At 49.6% G+C, this 21,548-nt stretch overlaps 1 pseudogene; it reads right to left on the bottom strand.

Moving 5' to 3' along the window:
• LOC149355633 (uncharacterized) overlaps positions 1-21,548 on the bottom strand; it is a 430,506-nt pseudogene that overhangs the window by 188,598 nt on the left and 220,360 nt on the right.

The raw sequence follows: 21,548 nt of genomic DNA, 5'->3' as shown, positions 1-21,548 counted from the left end.
AGATTTTACTGTGAACCAGTGCTTGGAAACAGTGAGCAGTGTGTTTGAACCGTCCCTCTGGAATGTCGGCTTGTCTTTGCTGCGCGCCACGAGACGGGCCTGGACTGCGTGTGCACTATAAACAACTGTTGTCTGAGCTGAGGGGGGATATTGGACACACCTTAACACAGACATGTAGATCGGATGAAATATTCTTGACTCTCGGATATCAAATTGATTACTCCTGCTTCATATGAGGACCTGAAATGGAATGTTGGGTATTCGCAAATTATTTCCTGAAATAATTTTTACTTTACGTTGTACCTTCTCAAAACACACATGGCTTGAATCATTCGGAAATGGTTTGCTTTGGTTTTATGGACTTTAACGTCCCAAAGTGACTCAGGCTGCGAGGGACACCGTAGAGGAGGGCTCCGGAAATTCCGACCACCTTGGGTTATTTGACCTGGTGCTCTCACGTGCACTGACATCGCACAGTACACGGACCTCTAGCATTTTCCCTCAATCGAAATGCGACCGCCGCAGCCGGGATCGAACCCGCATCTTTCGGGTCAGCAGCCGAGCGCCATAACCACTGAGCCACCGCGGCGGATTCATTAGGAAATGATCAAAACTAACGCTCTAAAGTAGCGTTCACGTAAACTAGGATTCTTACAATAAGTGCCAAAAATGACGTGCCGAGTGCTGCAGTGAACACGCTAACAAATGCCTAAAAGCGGGCTGGTCGGAAAATAAAGACTATTCAGGAGCAAACCCTCAGTCGCGGTGTGTGTCAGTAATTATGAGAATTGCGCTAGATAATTCCCAAATGATCTAAATTTAGTAATGAACTGACCTTTCAGTTTGCACAGCGTTGTGGTTAAGGTCAACGGTGAGTTCGTAGCTGCGGAGAAAACGATGTCATATAGGTTAAGTTCTACAAAGAAAAGTCCGCTCTCAAAAACCATACAGCGCGAGGAAATCTGGTGCTTTTTATACGTAAGCACTGAATGGCTATGTTTGCACGAGATTCTCCGCAAGATTACGTCCGAACGAATGGGTTTATGCGAAAAAGAATGGTACCATCGGATAGAGCATCAAAACATCTCGTACTGGAAATCGAAGGGTTGAAGTGGTTTAATTAGTTAACTAATTAGAGTAAAATATGTCCAACAGTGGGCGGGGCCGGAGCAAAAGTGGCGCCAAATTTGAAAACGCCGGAAGTATGGCAGCACGTGACCGTAAGTATGGGCGAAGCCAACGCGTGGCACCAAATTTGAAAACGAAGCGTGGCGCGAAATTTGAAAACTGAGATGGGCAACAGATGGGACTTGATTAAGTAAGACAAAAAATTGTGGTACCGATAAGATATCGATAAGGCATCGATAAGTGATCCATAAGTGATCGATAAATGATCTACTTCCGGTTTGAGGGTATCGACTTTCGTTCACGAGTCTCAGTTGACGCCAAAAGTGTGCAAGTGTTATTTGGACGTCTTGGTGTGAAGTCATAAAGTGTGACGTGATGCTTACGCATTTCTCTAAAGCGGGTGCCGCAGTGACCTCTAGCGTTTTTTTTTTGTTCTGCACAAAGCCGAAACATAGTGAATAAGGTGTGCAAGAAGTTCACTGCAGACGCAACGTCCACTGCTATCTAAGCACGAATAAGCCTATGTGGGAGTAGAGAGTAAGCTGTCCTCTATAGCACACTCGCTTTTAGGAGCAGGGTATGCTGCCCAAGTCCTGGGGTAGATTTTGATCACTAAATATACGGAAGGCTGACGCATGGAAACGTACTTACATGGAAACGTTTCCATGGAACTTCATGGAAACCTTAAAACCTCCGCACTTCGCTTATTTTGAAGAGCGAATCTGTTTCTAATGCCAGCCGTATTTAGGGCTGGAAATGTACTCGGGGACCTGGGCAGCATGTCCTGTCCCAAAAAGGGAGTGTGCTTGAGGGCAGCTTACTCCCGTTTTACCCTCATTTAATTTTATTCGTGTTTACAGTGTAAGGACACGTTGATCTGCGTACGGCGCCAAATTAAAACCCTACGCGCTATTTTACCGCTTCGTGTGCTGCTTCCCTTGCGTTGTCGCTCACAAAAACGACGACCGCGTACTTAGCCATGACTGCCCTCTGTCCTTCGCCGACCAGCGAAGCAAAGCAAAGCGAAGGCCGTGCTACAATATCGCGTAGGCTTTGAACTGGGCGCTGGGGGCTTTGAAACTGCTGCCCTTCAATATGGCGCATTCAAAAATTGTGAAGCGCGCCATTGCCTCGTTATGCTTTGAGTCCTCGCTTTGGAAGTCCTGTCCGCACCAAATGCACGATAGCCTAAGAAATCAGATATGACGCCTTTTGGCTTCTGGCTTCCCCTCGGTGGTGTTGACTGCTGTCGCTGATACCCTCCTCCAAAAAACAAAACGCTGCACCAGTTCATAGAATCTTGAAGAAAGGGGCCCTGCGGTAAAACCTGAAGTCATGCCTTATGTGCACAAAGTGTCACACAATTTGAAGAAGGTGGCTAACAGGCACAAGGTACCGCTCATTTTTTCAGCTCCAAACAAGTTGAGCAAACTTATACCCCGGATTTGTGGCACTGAGCGCCATGGGTGCAGCATAAAACATCAGCGCACCTTCATACGCTGCATGGAAGGAGTGGTGTACGAGATACCCCTGACCTGTGGAATGTCCTATATAGGGCAAACGGGAAGGTGCATCAACAAACACCTTGGGGAACATGACAAAAAGGTAGCGAATAATAAAGATAAATACGCCACTTTCGTGAGCCACGTTAACACGTGCAAGTGTGCACCTCGGCTGGAAAAGGCGAGGATTCTGGCAAGAGCAAATTCAAGCAGGCCAGGCTTTTATTGGAAGCCTTTCACATAAAGAAAAAGGCAGCCTTGTGCGTGAGTGACACTTCAGTTAAGTTGTATGCTGCGGAGTACGATTTTCTGAGCAATAATGTTCGTGCTAGGCGATAAGTCTCGGCTGCGATAAGGCACGTGGTGTGTAAATGTGGGCGTTGCCTGAGTCTATAAATGTATGTTTTTTTCGAACAATAAACAGTTGGAAGTTGGCGCCTGTCCGTTGTCTCCTCGTCTCCCGAAGAAATCATCGTATCAAGACATCATCCATAAACAGCTGTATCAAACATTTGGCGCGTGCACAGCAATTCAACCATACAGACCAACAAGCCCAAACCACTACTCTAGCGCTTCTTCCGCTCCATTCTTGAGTTGTGTCCGACTAGTGCTGTATTTTTATCCCAGTGATGGAACCACCAGTCGTGGTGTACGGAGGAACACGTTTTGAAGCGCACGCCGTTTTGATTGGCTCAGATCGTCGCAGCCATCACAGCGCTGCAAACTACTTGTGAGCTGAAGTAATCTGCCATGTAATCACACGTTCGCCCCGCCGCGGTGGCTCAGTGGTTACGGCGTTCGGCTGCTGGCCCTAAGACGCGGGTTCGATCCCGGCCGCGGCGGCTGAATTTCGATGAAGGCGAAATTCTAGAGGCCCGTGTACTGTGCGATGTCAGCGCACGTTAAAGATCCCCAGGTGGTCGAAATTTCCGGAGCCTTCCACTACGGCGTCTCTCATAGCCTGAGTTGCTTTGGGACGTTAAACCCCAGCAAACCAAACCAATCACACGTTCAGGCTTTCATGCTCCCCCACCCTGATTGTAGCTGGCATCAGCGCTTCTCACGTGCTGTGTTTACAGGAGCAGTGGCGTGCGCGTTATCGAGCGACTCGGTCATCCAGCTCACCTCGGCACCGGATGTTCCGCTTTGCCTTCTCTGGTGCCCTCCCTACTCTCGCCCAGAGCCGACACATTTCGTCGGGCACCCGAAATATGGAACAGCAGGTATTTGCCTAACAGAGCAGCTATCAGTGCAGCATCCGTCCACACGTCGGCACTCGACACGTTAGCACTCCACGTAATAGCACTGACACGCCGGTACTGAAAACTTTGATACTGAAAACTTCGGCATCGCACACTTCGGCACTGTACATGTAGGCAATGCCAAGGTCATCACTGCTCATTTTCGGATGCCTGCTGAAGCGGAACTGAGCGCTCCTCTCTCCGACACTGACGGCACCGAGCTAATTCAAGTCTCACCAAGCACAACCTGTTCCCAGGCGTTTTCTCCCTGCGCGTGCCCCCATTCACAGTCAGTGGAGAACAAAGCGGTGCCGAGGAAGAAGAGGAGCCTGTTATTGTGCAGCACGGCGCGAATTCCATCTTTATTAGCTAGGTTTCGCATTTTAACAGTCCAAGCTTTTTTCAAATTTGTGCGACTCAACCCTTTACACCTCCAGTGTAATATTTCTTAGTCAACCTGCATTCTTTTTAAATGCCGCCTGGTCTCGTTCGCATACTCCGCAGATATGTTTCGTGCAGTCTCTCCTTGATCCTTTAAACATTCATTCCACAGATCTCCATCCAGTGTATAAAATATCCCCTTGTGTCAATATTGCATCTGATGACATTTTCCTATCGAATGCAAAGCTCCAGCCCTTTCCTCTCCTTCACGGTTTGTTCCAGGACCACCTAAGGTCCTTTCCTTCTCATACTCTCATTGCTGCCGATGCCTCGCAGGATCGTGAAAAGGCAGGTGTGGGCATTTTTTCCTCTACATTAGGATGGTCCTTTTCTCTCCGTCTTCCTGACTTCACTCCAATTTATCTGGCCGAATTATTAGCAGTAATTTTAGCCTTACGTAAATTAGATCCTACCGTTTCCCAAGTCATGGTGATGACGGACTCTATCTATTTGCTCTACATTATCATCACCCACTGAGTCTCGGATGTTGCGCCTCTTTAAAGAGCCGATCCCGCTCCATCTAACTTCGGAGCGGTTGCTTTGGGTACCGGCGCATATGGGCATTCAATTAAATGAGGTTGCTGATTCCTTAGCAATGGCCTCTCTCTGCGGCCCAATAATTGCTTTCCTGCCAACCTGCGCATATAAAGGTGGGTTGAGGTTTCGCAGTTACACATTATTTCAGCAATTTTCAGCCTCGGCGCTTACTTCATCTCCCGAATATCAGCATCTTCTCCATCCTTCGAGTATCAAAGACTGGCGCGTGCGCAGACTGGAGGCGTTTGCGATGCCGAGTACCTCCGCTAAATTTCTACCTTCACAGATCTGGTCTGGCGGTTTTTCCACTGTGCCCATTTTGCGCCGAGCCTGAGACAGTGGATCACTACCTGCTGTTCTGCCGCCGCTTCTCTTCTTTGAGGAGGCACCTATTAAAAATTCCGTTTCGCCAGCTGTGTCTACTGCGGTTGTTCTTTCCTTTGGCGCTTCTTCGCTTGGACGAAGCAACAGGAGTGCGCGCTGTGCTGTTCAAAATTTCCTTCTAGAAACACAGCGACTCCCATGCTAATTTTAATTTTATTTACTTTTTTGTTTATTTTTGTTTTCCTCATTTTCGAAAATTTATTTCATTATTTTATTTTTCTCTCTTTCAGTAAGTGCAAAATTGAACCATACCATGCGTTGCTTTCGAATTTGCACGTATAGCCATCGTCTCGTCTTCGATCTCCCAGCTAACAGGACCCCTGTCGTTGCGTCGTCCAATCTGTCAGCCTATACCCTATTACTACTCGTTTTCCTCTAAAAATGCTCCTCTTTCCAGCAGTTCACCGCCTGTGTCTTGGCCACTCCCCCGTAGTGGGTATGTGCCATTTTGCTTGAGGCCAACCAACCAACCAGCAGTCATCATCAGTGTTTCTGAAGCCTCAGAAAGAGAAAGGGAAGATGAGGAGGACGACGGAGAATAATGTTATTAAAGGCGAACGTGCTCTAGGCCGGCTGACACGGGCAGGCAATAAAAGTTTTGGCATGCGTCGCGACACCTTACTGTTTCTCTATAAGGCTTATATAAGACCAATTCTGGAATTCGGTCGCGTCTTGTTCTCTGGCAGCGCAAACTATAAGCTGCAGCCTTTAGCCTTACTGGAAAGGCGTGCCCTACGGCTATGCCTAGGGCTCCCAAGATCGGCTTCCAATGCTCTCCTTTATCCGGAAGCCCGTATTCCCGATCTATATTCCCGCTTCCAACTACTCACGGTGCGTACTTTCCTCAGGTCCTTTGACCCGGCCCCGGGTGTTAATACTCCCATTTTTCTATCCCACCCACACCTGTTTTTCTCTACTCATTGGCCACGTTATCAGCTCCCGCAAGTTAGGTTTAAGCAGAACCTGTTGGCCCCGCTTCAGGTCGATCTGACCTCCTTGCAACGAGTTTCTGACACGCAGGCCGATCCCGTCTTCTATTACGACCATATCTTTCCATCCCATGCAAAACACATGCCCGCAAATATCTTAAATGGTCTTCTGGCTGAGCACTTACAGCATTTTCCTCATCATGCTGGTCACTCCACCGATGCTTCCGGGAGCTGTGAGAAGGCGGCAATTGGGATATATTCACAGGATCTGGCTTTCAGCTATTCCGTTCGTATCCCGGATTACACTTCTGTATTCTTTGCATAGTTTTTGGCACTTGGTTTGGCTCTTAAAATTCCGACGCATGTAGCACGGGTACTTATCCTTGCAGACTGCCTTTCAGTTTTAGTCTATCTCCAATCTTCCGGCACCTCTCTATTGATGCGTTCTCTTAGGTTTTTTGTTCCGCGCACAGTAAGGGAGGTCCGCTTTGTCTGGGTACCTGGTCATTCGGGTATCTATTTCAACGAGGTGGCTGATTTATTGGCAAGGTCAACTCTCACTGCCCCTGTAATATATCCCGTACCGCACCTAATTATGTTGGAGACCTCCCGTTTCCAGCGGTTCCAACATATATCAGCCAGCTTGGGTGATCCGTTGCTGAACACCGTGGACTTTCAACATTTAAAGTTCCCATGGAATGTCCGATCATGTAAGACAAGGCGGTGGGAAGTGTCCATGACGCTTTTGCGATGCAGAATCCCCCACCTCAACATGTACTTATGCAGATGCGGGTTCGCTACGACAAACATTTGTAACACATGCAGAGAAGTTCAAACAATTGACCATTATCTCCTCTCTTCCCGGCGGTTCGCATTTCAGAGAAAACAGTATTTGGAAGTCCCTCTTTCGAGGTTAGGACTCCCTTTGTCTCTACCAATTTTGTTCTCGTTTGGTGCGAGCGCCACGGGATTCTCGTTAAGCACTATTTGCGGCTGCCTTCATGATTGCATCACTGCAACTGGTCGCTTACCATGTTAAATTCATATAAAATTCCACCGAATGTCCAAAAAGCGTATTTTATTTTATTCCTGATGTATCTAATTGGTTTATTTATTAAAGATTTTTAACAATTCATACATATTTTCTAATTTCAAACATTCTACTATTTTACTTAGCTTTTTTGGCCCCACTTATACCTCCTTGGCATTCACCACCGTACCTTGGCCAATCCCCCCGCGTGGGTATGTGCCATTTTCATATGAAGGAAGAAGAAGATTTTGTCAGATACCTCGAAGTGGTCTAGGAACTGCCGCCCACTCGCACTGAAAGCCCGAAGGCCAGCTGGTCGAGGAGCTCTGACACCAGCACCCGGAAGACTGAAACACCACTGGCCGAGATCAGTGACATGCAGCCGTCACTGATAGTGGATGCACTCGAAGCGGCGATTGAGCCCTCAGCATGGTGGATGACGCCAGCAGCCGACGTAGAGCACCTGCAGGTCGAGCAGCCCGCAAGCAAGGAGTGGGCAGCCAACGAGTGCGCAAGTGCAGCCAGCGCCAAGCCTGCAGCGCCATGTCTGAGGTGGAAGACGGAGACGCCCATTCCTAGAGGAAGAAGCAACGTGAAAGCCGCCTTGGCCTCTTCACGGACTGCAGGCAAGGGGCTGGCCAAACCCAGCGCTCGCCGGCAATCAAAGACGCCCAGTACGAGAAGGGCAGGGGTAGCCAGGAAGCAGTCTGCAATGCCCAGCCCCAAACGACAGCCCCAAACCAGCCCAGTTAAAACACGTAAACAACCTGCCACTCCAAGCCTTGCAAAGAAGGAGCCAGAACAAGGCATCAGGGGGAAGTCCAGCGCAGGCAAAGCCAGGCAGAAGACTACAGTGACGCACACTCATCGAAAGCAGACTTTTCAGACCCGATGCCCGATAGAGAGAATAAAGGGCAGGCCTTCAAGGACTTCCACTTCTACTGATGTTATAAGAGACACTGCATCGACAGCCCCTTATCACAGATCGCGTCTAGAGAAGTGGAAAGCTACCAAAGAAGGTGCTACATTATCACTCAAGCAGAGTCCTCGCAAGCGAGCTGCTCGGACACCGAGTTCTACACGGGGCTCCCCCATGTCTAGTCCCGGTGAGGACAAAGCACCATATTCTGAAAAGAAATTCACAAGGTTGCCGCAGCGTTCCTCTTTAGCGGACATCCGGGAACGCTTGCCAGATCCAAATTGTGGCGCATGCAAATGGCCCAGCAAGAAGACAAAGGGCAGAACCGCAAACCGTTCCCCTGCCACAGGTGCTTCGAAGAAGGTGCTGCTCACTTCGACTCGACGCAGTTCCCGCCTGACACCTGACAGGCGGCAGGACCCTGAAAGGTGCAATGCAACACCATTCTCCAGGCTAATTGGGGTTCTCGACGCACGGCTTCTTCTGCAGCTAGCACCCGCCATGCTCCTAAGAGCATTGCTGAAGGTGATAGTGCTGAAAGTGGCGCAGAGAGAATTCCTCGCACGAGAAAACGAAGCCAATCGGGCAAGTCCGTCTAGAATACGCAGCCAAGGAGGGCGCCTCTGGCTCGCTGCAGCCGTCGGCTCTCTAGCAGCGAAGCACTGGACACAATTCCTCAACCGCTTGACTCCGACGCAGAGCAGCAGCAGGAGCCGACGTCCACTGCTCCCCGCAGCCCTGGCTCCGCCAAGCGAAAGACCAGTGAAGGGATGGAATCGACGGTTGGAGATGCGAAGCCATTGCCGCCTGAAAGGCAGCCATCTTCGACAAAACGGGTCAAGAGATCGGCCGATGCTGAAGGTTACGAGCTTGTCCAGCCTGCAGAGCCTGCTGATAAAGCCTCCAGGACAAGTGCACCAGCGGCCCTATTCTCGCCGTCCGTCACACGGCACAGCCAGCGGCAGAAAGCAGAGGGAAAGTTTTCTGGTGCCATGTCATACCCTTCTACGAGCAAGGATGGACACCCTGAAAACGAAGCAGCGGAAGCGCGTCGTAATATTACCTGTGCTCTCACGGACACCTGAGCCTATAGCAGAAGGGCAGCTGCAAGCAGCACGAAATTCCACAAGACGCCCAGGCAGCCAGTGGTTCGTTACAAGCTCAAGCTGAGACAGCCAATAGTTCCAGTGTACCGAACGATCCCCCCAACATCCACCAGGACTCTCACCACTAAGAGCAGGAAAGAAGATAAATAGTGGCTAGTTCCTTTCAAGCTGATGCAAATTTATCAAGTTATAGCTTTGTTTAAATATGAGGATAGATATGATGTGCCATTTACAGCTGCTATATACCGTGTATAGGGGGCTCGGGTTCCATTCAAGCGAAAATACTTCGCTTTTTGCCTTAACCTTGTACGCCTTTATCATGTAAATAAAAAAAAATTGGCAGAGGCTTAGCTTGGTTCAGCCTAGTGGATTGCGAAAGCAAGCACCCAGATCAAGAGATGTTGAACGCATTCGCCTGGCTGCATAATATGCACGCCGTTTAGCTAAACGTTGTTCCCGCTCTTCATCCGTTTCTTCCGCACGCCGCCGCTTCTTAGATACAGCAGATCGTTGCAGCTTCACCTTATACACATCATCCGACATATCGTGGAGGATTCGCTGGGACGACTGCGACGAGCCGAGTTGGGGGGCCGCTTTTCAACAGCTGGCATGACGTCACGTAGATCGAGCGCCTCCCGCACGGCAGCGGCGCGTGGAGGATTCGCTGGGACGATCGCGACGAGCCGAGTTGGGGCCCCGCTTTTCCACAGCTCCTATGACGTCACACATAGGTCACGCTAAAGGTCAATGGTGGATTCTCCGGCACGACGGCCAAGAGCGGAAACCTCGAGCAGTATTGCTTTCGAAATAAAAAATGGCGACGATTACGTTAGCTCCTAAGGCGAAATTTTAGCACAGCTCATCAGCTATTCGATAGACTGAGGCAAATAACTCCACGGCGGCGATGGTAAGCTTCGCCTTCGGCGGCACGCACCTCTGGATTCTGGCGGCGACGGCGCTGGGCCTCTGCTCTGGCAGCTCGTTTAGCAGCAGCGGCAGACGAAGGACTTCCATCGGTTGCTCGCTCATGGCTCAGAAAGAACTGGTAGAGAATAAACTATATGGGCAGGAGGTTTGCAGTGGCGAACGGCGCTCTCATCCGTGCTTTGTAACAAACATCACCCGCTTCGGGCCTTTCGTGCTGCCCAAGACAGGGCTTCGCGATGTGCTTGGTTCCAAGATATGCGCCAATGGGCACGGGCGGGAGTTGAAAGAAACCGCGGCTCCCGTTTCTGCGGCAATAACTGCACAATCACGTTAGCAGAATGCATGCGGAGGAACGACGACAATCTCATGAGTTTGAATTTGGGACCAAGATTCCAACAAGCAAAGGCGAATATAACAAGCCTGATAACGCCGTGTGAATTACGCTGAAAAACAGAAGCCGCGCTTTCTTTCCATTGCTGCCCGTACCCACTGGCGCTTATTTTGGAACCAAGCACATCGCGAAACCCTGTCTTGGGCAGCACGAAAGGCCCGAAGCGGGTGATGTTTCTTACAAAGCACGGATGAGAGCGCTGTAATCGCGGCGCATCCGGGCGCACGGAGCGCGCGGTCACGTGGTATTTTTTAAACTCCGCGGGCTTTCGTTTTTCCCGAATAAAAATAGCCAGTCTATCTCATTGGAAGTGCCTGGTTTGGACGATATTCGTGGAGCTCCACAACTTTCCTATTGACGCCTGAACGTTTCAAGCTATATTTAAAAAGTTAATTTATTTATCTCGACTAATTATTCAAATTGGAATAGCGAAAAATGGTACTGTAACTTTAGATAAACCTTAACAACATCCATGCGATTTCAGCTCTGAAGAACGCTTAGTTTTTTTTTATAAATCTTGGTCCAAGTTAGCTGGGACACCCTGTATATAGGTGGCCGCGAGAGCGTCAATTACTTGACTGCTTAAAAGGGTATATAGCGAAGTCGAAGTCTACGCTTCGTTAAAAGGAACATTTTTATTTGATTCGACGCTTCGATCGGAGGACCGATCTTTTTCAAGAGTGATTTTTCTTCACTGCTGTCTCCCCCTTTTACAGGGGTTGGACACAGAACAGGTGAGCGATAAACGGATAGAGTGTGTGGAAATAAGTAGATAGAAGTAAGAAGTACAAGTAAAAATATAGAAATAAGCATTGATAGGAAAAGGAGGGAGTGGGACCCGCACGAAAAATATGGAGAGTGCGCAGAACATGCAAACAGTGGGGAAGTACAATATCCAGATGCGACCTCTGCTTTGTTAAGCGCCGCATGCTTGCTTATTGACAGGCGTGTTGAGATGAACTGAGATGGTCGACAGCGGGCGTGGCCGTGCAGCTGCCTTCGTGGAAGAATGCGGCAACTTGTAGCTCCTCCCGGTCGCGAGGGCAGGGGGGGAAAGGCCTTGGACCAACAACAGAGGGAGCAGCAGAAAAAAGAGCCCAGAGTAGAGTTTTTTTCTCTGCAGTTGGCAATAGTGCACCCACCGCTGGTTTAGCCGCTTTGCAATATGTGTCTGATTTACCTTTTCTGTTGGCCTGCCGCCATCCTCCAAAAGTCTTCTGCCGTTACCAAGCGGACCTGTACTTCTGTTTCTTTTTTTTTCGCCTTTGGGCCAGCTGAGCTGTGGCCCGCGGGCCACTGTCGTCACTGCTCATTTCAGTCCTTTCGGAAAAACTTTGCACGAACAGATAAAACTGCAGCAGAGGCTCGAACTTTCTCCTTAATGTTACCGCTCGAAAGTCCAAACTTCTCCAATGCTGCAAAAATTGAAGCGGCCGCACACGAATACGATCACACAGAGCAAAATGAACGGGGGTTGACCATTCGAATCAGGCCGTAGTTGTCAGAAACTCTCGGCGCCGTCAATTTTGTGAAGCCGCTTTTATGGCCAATTCTCTACATTCATAAATCCCTGGGAGTCCTGGTTCCACTTCTGGCGCAGTGGTGCAGCGGTTAAGCGACGCGCCACTGCCCTGCGATGGCAGGTGCTGCCATCGATGGGGCTTGTGGGATGCAGGTTTTTGTTCCCGAGGAACCTCTCGCGACTAATCATTAACTGAACGGCCACTGTGGGTACGTTGTGATGACTTCACGTGACCTGGATTTCGCCGCCACGCCGCCGGCAGCAGCAGCTGCTCCGCACCACGTGACCAACCGGCTCAAGGCCACGGAGCTCAAGGGGTGCCACGCTGCAGGCTCGAAGAGCTGGCGTAGTGTAGCTCTCGCTACAAAAGATAAAGCAGCGATTATATCGGCGTTTTTGAATACCTCTCATGACCTATTACCTCTCTTTGACGTCACAGCCCTCGTTCAGCTGTTGAAACCGAAACAGCTGTACAGAAAAATTCTATTATAAATTATTTAGACCCTTAGGCGAGTACCACATCGTGATTCATGCATTGTAGCGTCTTCCGCATCATTGCAGAGAACAAAAAACGCCACCAAAATTAGATGTCTATACTCCTTTAACAAAACACGTTAGGGGCTAGTTGGTCATGCAGTGTTTCCTTGAAAAAGTACTCCAGCGCCCATCCTGTCAAGTTCTTCTCGTGTCCTTGTCTTAAAGTGTAGCAGTGGATTACTTTTTCAAGCAAATATGAATGCAAATATGTAATAGTTTAGTTGAAAGTCAGCGCTCGTGTTGTCTAGTTCGTTCGTCTTCGTTTTCCGCGCTGTTATACAATGGATGTAACCAACTTGGCCAGCTGTCTGTCCTTCTCAAAATGAAAAAAGTCGCAGGAAAGAGCTCGCCAACTTGTGGGCGATTGTGGGTTTTCTGCTGCGAGTAGAAGTGTGTCATTTGGTTCAGGTGTTCATGACAACAGAATGCAGCGACTGATCTAGTTGATGTTCTCTCCTCGGAAGGCGGTTCAGAGCCCCTTTAAAGGGCAACTGCACCACTTTTTGAGAATTTCACAATACTACATGATTCTAATCTATATAGGCTGTAGGTAAAGCATGACAAATTTTTTTGCACTACCATTTAATATAGTGACGTAATCGACGACTGAATTTTGCACTTCTCCTCACAGCACCGCAGAAGTGCGGGAAAGTTCAGTGTGACGTCACGGAAGGTATGATTTCAAATTACCGCTCTCATCAGCCATGCCCTGCCATGCCTCATTGGACGCTGCCAAACAACGTTCGGCAGGCTTTACCTCCGGTGGCGTTGGTTTTTTTCCTTTAAAGCAGGCGTTTATGCGTTGGAAATGTACCGATACCTTCAATGATGTCATCATGCGTCCCCCACTTAGCGTTGTGCACTGCGAAGAAGCTTGAAGGCCGTCGCAATTTTAATTGGTGATTACGTGGTGATTAGCGGAGCTTACCGACCCGGCGCAGCGACGCTGCTGACTGGTCTTGACAATAGTAGCTGCGTGACGCTTGAAAGAATCTAGCCAATAGACATCTTTGAACAGAATTACGAAGTAGCGTGAAACGGAGAAGGGCGCGTGCATGAAAAAGTCGCTGGAAAGGGCTTGTGCACTTTCGTGTGCGATTGTCGGCTTTCTGCTGCGTGTAAAGTGTATTATTTGGCTCAGGCGTTCATGACGAGAGAATGTAGCGACTGAGCGAGTTTATGTACTCTCCTCAACAGGTGCTTCAGATTCCCTTTAAGCCCCACAGTTAATATAATTTTAATTACACTCAGCAATATCTACCGGAGTCTTTTTTGTGTAAGGGGTGGCAAAACATTTCTGAAGTTGAACGTGATCAGCGCCGGCGATTGTTGTCCCGTAATGCCACCGCACAGCACAACACTGCAGCGGTGCTGCTAAATATCCTATACTTATCTCACAAGTCGCATGCAGCACCATGAGCGGTAGAAAGGTAGAGAGCCAAGAAAAAAAGTCCCTCCATATTTGAGCAGTGTTGCGACTATTTTTCAAACAATTATTGAAATAACTGGAAAGGTAGTTCAGGATAGTGTTTTCGAAATACTACAGCGAGCGTTCCATTCACTGGTTGAACGGGCCAGCACCGCCCCTCAGAGGAGGCCCTCCGACTAATAATGCGTCTACCGGATCTCATGACGTTGTTGTCAACTCCCTTTAGCCTCGCTGCTAGCGTGAAATCACAGGGGGTGGCAGATTAAAGGGTGGTGTCATTATAGGCCAACTGCCGTTTCTTCCGCATGACTTGAGGAAGCAGCGAGAAAAAACAAGGATGCGCACCGAAGCTGACAGGATAGGCGCCGAACTACCAACAATTTTATTAAGGGCAACGAGCAGCTTCTTAAATGCCAGCCAGAACCTACGTGACACCAGAAAAAAAGCAAAATCAGCGAAGCAAAGAAATCATCGTATCAAGACATCATCCATAAATAGCTGTATCAAACATTTGGCGCGTGCACAGTAATTCAACCATACAGACCAACAAGCCCAAACCACTACTCTAGCGCTTCTTCCGCTCCATTCTTGAGTTGTGCCCGACTAGTGCTGTATTTTTATCCCAGTGATGGAACCACCAGTCGTGGTGTACGGAGGAACACGCTCTGAAGAGCACGCCGTTCTGATTGGCTCAGATCACCGCAGCCATCACAGCGCTGCAAACTACTTGTGAGCTGAAGTAATCTGCCATGTAATCACACGTTCAGGCATTCATGCTCCCCCACCCTGATTGTAGCTGGCATCAGCGCTTCTCACGTGCTCTGTTAACAGGAGCAGTGACGTGCGTGTTATCAAGCGACTCAGTCATCCAGCTCACCTCGCCAACGGAAGTACTGCTTTGCCTTCTCTGGTGCCCTCCCTACTCTCGCCCAGAGCCAACACATTTCGTCGGGCACCCGAAATATGGAACAGCAGGTATTTGCCTAACAGAGCAGATGCAACACAGCCGTATCAGTGGAGTATCCACAGCAGTCCAGTGGTGAGGAGTGTTCTTCTAGTGAAGGTGTTCATAACAAAGTCTGCTCTGTGCCACAGGTTCGGCCGTAGTTACCTGCTGATCACCCCAGTAAGTATTGAGAGAATACGTTGAACCTCAAAGAGCCAATAGAGTATCTTCCGAAAATTTATTAAGAATTTTTCTTGACGAAAAATAAATTTATTTAACTTTCTGAAACAACATGCTAGTCAACAGCTGCAGATATGCATGGAAGCAGCGAGACGGCTGATTATAGCGATGACTTTCACGGAATGCGAACCAATCATCCTCAATGGTCAAAGTATGCAGCGTATCACAACCAAAGAGGTACCTCGCAGTGTGCCCAGACAGCATTGGTGCCAACACTTTTCACTGTGCCATGTTTGCTAAGCTGATGCAATTAAGCCAACACACCAATAGCGATGGCTATGTTCAAGCTATTTTTATTTTTCCCGCTGGCCCACACACGTTTTATTGCAGAAATAGAGCCCGCCGACTGTACTTATCAGTTAAGTAACCTCTTTAAAATGACGGAAAACCACACAGGACAAAGGCTGATGACAGAGGCACACAGTGTCTTACCAGCTTGCCTACAAATGCATATCCTCCAAAGTAACTGCTGCAGCAGACATACCATGAGAAATGGCACACCAGAAAATAACTCCTAGCTGTAAGTTGACATCAAGCCCTATTTGTGGAAGAGGGGGAGTGGGGGGGCAAGGAGATTACATTTGATGCTGAATGCTTGCTTCGCAGTCTGGCTCGGACCCAAGCATCGTTTCATGATGCAGTTACATGGTGTCCCCACATTCACGGTATGGGGTGACGTGTCTTAAGGTTCATTTTCCAGACTTGATGGTAGCCAGGGCAGTCCCACAACATGTGCTCTGTTCATGAGTGGGCACCCGGGAGTTGCCGCTTGGTTGGTCGATCTCCGGATCATCATTCTCGTGCGAGAAATGCTCGTGGCATGAGGATTTCCCAGGGGACTGCCATTTGACAATCACGTCTGCAATGAGCGCGTATCGCTCATTGCAGGCTCCACAAGGCTCGCCTGATTAAAACTTGTGCTCTGCGGGGAAGCCCACGGGTCAGCGGATTGTGATTAACTGAACTCTGCACAGTGAGGGCAAGCTGTAAGCTCACGACCAGATTTGCTATACGAATGTGTAAACACGGTACGTGCATTAGATCATGGTACCACACCAAGCAGGACAAGACCGAGGACATATACCAATATCGAACGCGAATCTTCACTTCATAAGGGAAGAAGGAAACTTGATTCTGCAGGTCTCAGGGTCTACTTGGAAAGCATAATACAAAGCTGCCGTCGTTCGCCTCTAAGGAACTGACAAGAGCGCGCCACGCAGTGTAGTAGCACCCTCCTCACGCCCTTCCCACGTGCAGTGCTTCCCAAATGACATCACGCCACAGCATTCCATGTGTCGAGACGAGGCTCCGCAGGTAAACCATCAAGAAGTCCAGCACGGCTGCTGCTGCACACGGTGGCTTTGCCCAGTTCAGCACTGCACACGCCGGCACTGCCCAGCCTGAAGCTGCGCAGTTCGCCAGTCCACATGTCGGCCCTCAACACGTTAGCACTCATATATTAGCACTTCACACGTCGGTACTACATACGTCGGTATTGAAAACTTCGTCATCGAAAACTTTTGCGCTGCATACTTCGGCACTGCACCATTCGCCACTGCACACGTCGGCAATGCACAGGTCTGCATTGCTCAGTTTCGGATGCCTGTTGAAGCGGAAGAGCCCGCTCCTCTCTGCGACAGTGGCGGTACCGAGCTAATTGAAGACCCACCAAGCAGAATCTGTTCCCAAGCGTTAACAGTCTCCCTGCTCGTGCCCGCTTTCGCAGTCAGTGGAGAACAACGCAGTACCGAGGAAGAAGAGGAACCTGTTAATGTGCAGCACGCAATCATCATTAGTGTTTCTGAAGCCTCAGAAAGGGAAAGGGAAGAAGAGGAGGACAACGGGATTTTGACAGGCGGGATACTGTATCCCGCCTTCCACCCGCGGCCCTGGCCCTGATGGTGTGACTTCTTCTATGATTAAAATTTTGTTCGAGGAATCTCCCACCAACTTACTGGCACTTATAAATTACTCTCTTAAGGGGCCATGGATTCCAAATGAGTGGCGTCTAGCAAAGATTATCCCGTTGCTTAAAAAGCAGGGAGAAGGTTATGTGTTAGACAATATAAGGCCCATTTCTTAAACTTCGAATCTCGTAAAGTTAATTGAGAGGTTGTTGCATGGTACAATAATGTCCGTTATATCAGAGACTGGGTTGTTGAACCCTTGCCAGATAGGTTTCAGGCCAGGATGCTCTATATGGTGTGCCCATACCGATCTGGAGAGCCGCATACAGTTAGCTCGTCGCCGAAATCAATACGCAGCGCTTGTTACTTTAGATGTGTCTAAAGCTTATGATAGCGTTGAGCAAAGGACGCTCTTGCAAAGACTACAAGATGTAGAACTTCCCAGATACTTTGTGGCTTGGGTTGCTGAATTTCTTGCTGACAGGGAATTTTACTGCTTCCAGAACGGTGTTTCATCAAGCAAATTTCGACAAGCGAAAGGAGTGCCCCAAGGGGCGGTCCTCTCCCCTGTACTTTTCAACATCTTACTCAGAAGTATTCCCTGCAGTCCTCAGGTGTCCACCTATGTGTATGCTGATGACATCGCCTTTTTTGCTTCAGAGAACGACATTTCCTCTTTGTACCAGTCCTTACAGTCCTACCTGAATGTCCTAGACCAATGGTTAGGAGACATTAATCTGTCCCTTAATGTCAATAAATGTGCTTTATTGGTTTTTCCACGCTCTCGTCCAGTTAATAAATCTATTGTTTACCGGAACCATGTAATTCCTCAAGTGCAGACTATCAAATACCTCGGAGTAATTTATGATCCTTCTCTTTCCTGGGGGGCCCATATCGAGCAGATCACTGCGAAAGGAGTCCGAGCAGTCGGTATGCTGCGCAGGCTGAGCAGTGTTCGTTCTGGCATGAGAAGGCACTCACTTCTTATGATTTATAGAATGTACGTCCGTCCAGTCTTAGAGTTCGGCTGTGTTTTATTCTCTGGTGCGCCAGCTTATAAACTTCGCCCCTTGATTCTCTTGGAGCGGGAGGCGTTGCGCCTTTGTTTGTGCCTTCCAAAATTTGTGGCGAATTCCGTTTTGTATCTGAAAGCGCGTATTCCATCATTGGCTTCTAGATTTCGGCTCTTAACGGTGAAAACGTTTGTAAGAATGTGCGATTCTTTGCTTTATGCCTCCAATTTGATCTTTCTTCGTCAGCCTCGGCCATTTTTCAACGAATCCTGGTCTCGTTTCCGTACCCCTCAGATATGTTTTGTGCAATCCCTACTTGACCCCTTAAACGTCCGCATTTCGGACATCCGTCCGGTATGCGCCAACTCTTCATCTATTCAGATTGTCTTCGATGACATCTTTCCAAAACATGCAAAGTTAATGCCTTTTCATTTGCTCAGCGGTTTATTGCAGGATTACCTGCTGTGCTTTAAATCTCATCTGCAGACGCCTCATAGTGTGAAGAAAAGGCCGGTGTTGGCATTTTCTCCATCTCCCTTGACTGGTCATTCTCACTCCGCCTTCCCGATTACACCCCTATTTATTTGGCCGAATTTCTAGCAGTAGTCTTGGCGTTGCGCAAATTAAACAGCTCCTTGTCTTCTGTCATAATTATGACGGATTCATTATCGTTGTGTTCCTCTCTCACCGCGCCTACAACATCTCAGGCACTTCGCTTACTCAAATGCTTGGTTCCACCCCACGTGTGTTCATTACGGTTGGTCTGGGTGCCTGGGCACAGAGGAATCCATTTGAATGAGGTTGCCGATACCCTGGCGAAGGCATCTCTTCAAGGCCCCAGTCGTATCTGTGCTTCCACCCAGCGCATATATTACGGCGGCCAGGTTTCGCAGGTATTTGTTCTTGAAAGAATTCGCAGCATCAGCTCTGACCTCCTCTCCCGAATTCCGGCATCTCCCCGTGGTGCAGTAGAGGATGGCGATCACGCAAGCTTGAGGTTTCCTTCATGCGTCTACGTTGTCGCGTGCCTCACTTAAACTTCTACCTTTATAGATCTGGTCTGGCGGTCTCCCCATTGTGCCCATTCTGCGGAGAACCCGAAACGATAGATCATTTCTTGTTGACCTGCCGCCGTTTTTCCTCTTTACGGAGCCGCCTGCTGGAGCTTCCGCTACGACAGCTAGGTCTAAGTCTGTCTGCTGGGGTTGCTCTGTCTCTTGGGGCTTCCTCCCTTGGGCACAGCAACTGGAATGTGCTCTCCGCCATGCAAAACTTCCTTACAGACACTAAACGGCTGCCGTCTTAAGCTCTGTTCTTTCTCATGATCAATATTTCTCTGGAACGAAAGCTTTCCAAACATGGAATATTTATCCCCGTTCTCTATTTCAGTCACCGATCTCACAGTATTTGTTTAGCTTATTTCAATTACACATCAGAGTTTCTTTCATTTATTTCCTAATTGCTATTATTATTTTATTTTTCCCCATCATTATTTTCTTGTTTAACATTTTGTGCACCTATCAGTTGCCGCCTGTGTCTTGGCCAATCCCCCGCAGTGGGTACGCGCCATTATCTAGAGGACAACAACAACAACAACTACCTCCTCAGATGCGGTCCCGGAACTGCCGCCCACTCGCACTGAAAGCCCGAAAGCCAGCTGGTCGAGGAGCTCTGGCACCATCACCCCAAAGATTGAAACACCACTGGCCGAGATCAGTTACATGCAGCTGTCACTGATAGTGGATACCCTCGAAGCGGCGAGTGAGCCCTCAGCATGGTGGATGACGCCAGCAGGCGACGTAGAGCACCTGCAGGTTGAGCAGCCCGCATGCAAGGCGTGGGCAGCCAACGAGTGCGCAAGTGCAGCCAGCGTCAAACATGCAGCACCAAGTCCAAGGTGGAAACCGGAGACGCCCAGTCCTAGAGGAAGAAGCAACGTGAAAGCCACCTTCGCCTCTCCACGGAGTTCTGGCAAGAGGATGGCCACACCCAGCCCTCGCCGGCAATCAAAGTCGCCCAGTCCGAGACGGTCAGGGTTAGTCAGGAAGCAGTCTGCAATGCCCAGCCCCAAACGACAGCCGCAAACCAGCCCCGTGAAAGCACCTGCACAACCTGCCACTCCAAGCCCTGCAGAGAACGAGGCATCGCAAGGCGTCAGGGGGCAGTCGAGCGCAGGCAAAGCCAGGCAGAAGGCTCCAGTGACGCACACTAATCGAAAGCAGACTTTTCAGACCCGGTGTCCGATAGAGAGGATAAAGGGCAGGCCTACAAGGACTTCCACTTCTGCTGATGCTATAAGAGACAATGCATCGACAGCCCCTTATCACAGATCGCGTCTAGACAAGTGGAAAGCTACCAAAGAAGGTGCTACGTTATCACTCAAGCAGACTCCTCGCAAGCGAGCTGCTCGGACACCGAGTCCTACACGCCCCCCCCCCCCCCCCCATGTCTAGTCCCGGTGAGGACAAAGCACCATATTCTGAAAAGAAATTCACAAAGTTGCCGCAGCGTTCCTCTTTAGCGGACGTCCGGGATCGCTTGCCAGATCCAGACTGTGGCGCATGCAAATGGCCCAGCAAGAAGCCAAAGGGCAGAACCGCAAAGCGTTCCCCTGCCACAGGTGCTTCGAAGAAGGTGCTGCTCACTTCGACTCGACGCAGTTCCCGCCTGACACCTGACAGGCGGCAGGACCCTGAAAGGTGCAATGCAACACCATTCTCCAGGCTAATTGGGGTTCTCGAGGCACGGCTTCTTCTGCAGCTAGCACCCACCATGCTCCTAAGAGCATTGCTGAAGGTGATAGTGCTGAAAGTGGCGCAGAGAGAATTCCTCGCACGAGAAAACGAAGCCAATCGGTCAAGTCCGTCTAGAATACGCAGCCAAGGAGGGCGCCTCTGGCTCGCCGCAGCCGTCGGCTCTCTAGCAGCGCAGCACTGTACACAATTCTTCAAGCGCATGACTCCGAAGCAGAGCAGCAACCGGACCCAAGGTCCACTGCCCCCCGCAGCCCTGGCTCCGCCAAGCGAAAGGCCAGTGAAGGGATGGAATCGCCGGTTGGAGATGTGGAGCCACCACCGCCTGAGAGGCAGCCATCTTCGAGGAAGCGGGCCAAGAGATCGGCCGATGCTGAAGGTTACGAGCTTGCCCAGCCTGCGGGGCCTGCTGATAAAACCTCCAGGACAAGTGCACCAGCGGCTCTATTCTCGCCGCCCGTCACACGGCACCGCCATTTGCAGAAAGCAGAGGGAAAGACTGCTGGTGCCAAGGCATCCCCTTCTACGAGCAAAGAGGGACACCCTGAAAACGAAGCAGCGGAGGCGCTTCGTAATATTTCCTGAGCTCTCACGGACACCTGAGCCTATAGCAGAAGGGCAGCTGCAAGCAGCATGAAATTCCACAAGAGGCCCGAGCAGCCAGTG

Source organism: Amblyomma mixtum, chromosome 3 (genome assembly GCF_055824585.1).
Source record: "Amblyomma mixtum isolate Tamu chromosome 3, ASM5582458v1, whole genome shotgun sequence".
NCBI classification, from domain to species: domain Eukaryota; kingdom Metazoa; phylum Arthropoda; class Arachnida; order Ixodida; family Ixodidae; genus Amblyomma; species Amblyomma mixtum.
Note: the sequence above shows the minus strand (reverse complement) of the source record. Positions and strands in the feature narration are given on the sequence as shown.